The 3,735-nt window shown below is 37.9% G+C and overlaps 1 non-coding gene across 1 annotated transcript; it reads left to right on the top strand.

The window, feature by feature from the left end:
* The first annotated feature begins 676 nt into the window (after positions 1 to 676).
* Positions 677 to 784, top strand: LOC141654055 (small nucleolar RNA R71). Its single transcript, XR_012547635.1, has one exon. It is a non-coding gene; the product is annotated as a small nucleolar RNA R71 (small nucleolar RNA).
* Positions 785 to 3,735: the final 2,951 nt, after the last annotated feature.

The raw sequence follows: 3,735 nt of genomic DNA, 5'->3' as shown, positions 1-3,735 counted from the left end.
GGGCATGAATAGTTTCTGGTCAGAAACTTTTTCCTCTGACAACCCGGTCGATCGACTGCTGTTGTTGGTCGATCGACTGCTGGTACTGGCAATAAATTTTGTTTTCGTACCAGAATTTAAACTAGCCTCTTCAACATTTCCCGAGTCTCCTCTTGGCTTATCGGGACCTTCATAAGAGAGGCCACTTCTGAGATTAATGGCATTAATCGTTTCAATTGGCCCCTCACATTTACTTGAAGAATTGGTGACTTGCTTAGCCTCTATATTCTCCAACTGCTTCACAAAATTCTTTGAAGATTCAATTCCAGCTGCTTCTATTTTCGCGACTTGAACCCAAAGAGCTCGTACCATTTCTGTCAATTCCGCGGTCTCATCTGAATTATGGACAGGAATTTCAACTCTTTCTTTGGAAGCTTCAGAGGTCTCGAGCTTCTCGAGACGGGCAGTGATAGAAGTTATGAGTGTCACAACGGCACTCATTTCATCACTTTGCTTTCGCGACTTTCCACGCGAACTTCCAAACTCGGCTCTATGGACTGCCATCTCCTCAATAGTGTTCCAACCTTTATTCTGACCGGTATTATTTTGGAACCTACCATTCGCAGCTGCATCCAGGATGACCTTGTAATCATCATATAAAGCATTATAGAATAAGTTGCAAAGGTACCACTGCTGGAAACCATGGTGAGGGACAACCCTAACCAAACTCTTGAAACGTCCCCATGCTTCACAAAATTCCTCATCGGTCCTTCTTTGAAATTTGCAATTTTACTTCTCAAGGCATCTGTCTTTGCAAGTGGGAAGTATTTCTTGTAGAAGGCTAACGCTAGAGATGTCCAATCTGTGACTCCAGCTGCTACCCTATCAAGGTAGCGGTACCAATCTCGCGCCGAATACTTCAATGAGTATAAGAACATTGTCCCCTTTACTTCATCTTGGGTCACCCCAGCCGGTACAGGTATGGAGCAGCAGTAATCTATGAAAATTTCCATGTGCTTCAAAGGATCCTCGTCCGGTAGTCCAGCAAACTGATTTCGCTCCACTAAATCAATATAAGAGGAACGAAATTCAAAGTGACCAGTAGTAGGGGTAGGTAACACGTGTCCCTTTGGAATGTGCTGCTCTTTTGGCTGAAGATTGTCATATATCGTAGTCATGTTCGCAAAACTGAGAGTACTCAAGTCTTCCTCTCAAGAACCTGTCTTCTAACTGTGCAAAAGCAAAACAAGAAGCAAGAGTAAGCAACGGCCTCAAGGAACCAAAGTTCCTTGAGACAAGAAAAATAAACTAAAAATAAAGCAAACAGAATTACACCGTCTCCCCGGCAACGGCGCCAAAATTTGATACCGTCGTTTTGTATCAAAATTAAATTTATAAATCCAAACTAAGACTATAGCTAGTGATAGTAAGGGTCGAACCACAGAGAGACAAGATCAATTTTATTTGCTATTTTCAGTCTATAAAAGTAACAATTAAGTGGGGGTTTTGAATTTATTTGATTCTAATGACTAATTGCTAAAAAACGAAATTTCTCAACAAGATAAAAAGAAGATCAGGAACTTCGGTTCACCATGGCTAAGGTCGGGTCAATAAGGTAGTAGAGGTCCTGTAATACGGTCTCAGGAGATATGAGCAAGCCTTTCGATCAATGCTCAAATTAACCTTACGGTCTTCTAATTCCCTAAAATTTCTCTAAACTTTCGTTCAAAGGAAATTCTAAATCTAATGATAACTTAACTACTAATCTTTCAATCTAGCATGATAGGTTATCAAAGAAAACAAGATCGATATGGAGGAGAATCATACTAATAAAATTGACCCTAATTTATGACATGGCTCACCTCGTTCCCAATCAAGAAGATTAGCTATGCATGATTAAAATTATAACAATAGCAAAATTAAAAGCAAAGAATAAGCTTGACATGATTGGAATTGAAATTAAGACAAAAGATTAAAACTGAATTGCTGAAAATAAATTAGTAACAACAAGAATTAAATTGACAAGAAAATGAAAGAAGAAGGAAATCTCATTAAAGCTTACTAATTAATTGATGAACAAAGTAATAGAAATCGGAATCCGTCGTCGCACTTTCTTGTCTCCCAACTAGATCTAAACTGAGTTCTTCAATAATGAAAAGCATAACCTAAATTATTTCTGCGTTCTACTGATAAACGATGCCAAAAAGTTAATTACAATTGGGCTTTTTAAAAGTCTACACGAGAAATCAATAACAGCTGCGAAACCTGGTCGATCGACTGAGTAGCATGGTCGATCGACCAGCCAGAAACAATGCAGTAGCTCCTGCTGAAATTCCACAGTCAATCGACTGAAGAGCTTGGTCGATCGACCAACTGAGCTGTGCTGTAACCTCCTTTCCTCTCCAAATCAGTCAACCCACTCCAATGCACGCATCCCAAAGTGAGTGAGTACGAACTCCCTTCTTCCAAGCTTCCCTGAAGTTGCCTCCGGAGGACGATTTAGGCTTGATTCAGCTCACTTCCACTCATTCCTACAATAAATCATAGAAATCGCAAAGTAAACCGTTTTGGGAGAAATAATAGCTTTAAGCTAACAAATACGCATGGAAATACGTGCCAAAACTGCAAATAAAGTGTATAGAATATGCACGTATCATATACGATGGGAGGGTCGATAACTATTTGGCCCTCTATCCTCAATACTACCAAATGGCACAACAAGGGTATATCGACCCTAATGGCCCTCAACCATCTTGGGCTCAACCACACCTTTTGTTCCCTAATCAAGGGAACCAAGCCGAGAACTTTGATGGTCACGATGGAGGATACTCTGGTCAAGGAGGAGGGTATGACCAAGGAGGAAGTTCTAGCAGGTATGGCTACCACCATGATGATGATGACGAGTGAGAGATGCCTACCTCACAACCTCCATTTGTATGATACTCTTCTCTCCCTCTCCCTTTTGTATAGTGCATTGCATTTAGTTTAGTCTTCACTTGCATTTGTATTATATTTCATATTGCATTTACATTAGTTAGTTCATATAGTATAATTTGAATTGTATTATATCTCACATGATTCATGTAAGATAATTGCATATAGATTAGAATTCATGCATAGTCACTAATGACCAATCCTATTCTTTTCTCCACTAGAAATAGTGTTTAATTCGGTTTGGGAAGGTTTGATCATAGGTGACTTAAGCATTTATCATGCATCATATAATATAGTTTAGTTTGCATTCATTTGTTATATATATCATATAGAATTGCATTTAGTTAGAGCATGCATTAATTCATATCATATTGCATTTGTACTTCATTTCAAAAAAAAAAAATCAAAAATCCAAAAAACATGTTTTTCTTTTTCATTCCTACTCCTACATGTACATTGAGGACAATGTCCAAAATAAAGAGGGGGATGGGAATTTATATTCCAAAAATGCATAAAAATTGAAAAATTTCGAAAAATCACAAAAATATGTCTTTAAATTTCATAAAAACAAAATCCATAAAAATTTGAAAATTTCAAAAACCAAAAACATGTTCTTTAATCTAGTAGTGTAGAATGGTATATACTTGTGTTTTTTCTCTTCTCACATAAATACAACACTACATTTGAGGCATTAGTAAGGGAAAATTAAGACCGCATGGTATGATCGTTCTAATCTCTATTTCCCTTCCATTTATTTTAATTATTCATATGAGGAGGATGGGCTTACATGTCAAGGAGGATGTGGTGTATTTTGTTGTTGCG

The sequence above is a fragment of the Silene latifolia genome, chromosome 4 (genome assembly GCF_048544455.1).
Source record: "Silene latifolia isolate original U9 population chromosome 4, ASM4854445v1, whole genome shotgun sequence".
Lineage (NCBI taxonomy): Eukaryota > Viridiplantae > Streptophyta > Magnoliopsida > Caryophyllales > Caryophyllaceae > Silene > Silene latifolia.
Note: the sequence above shows the minus strand (reverse complement) of the source record. Positions and strands in the feature narration are given on the sequence as shown.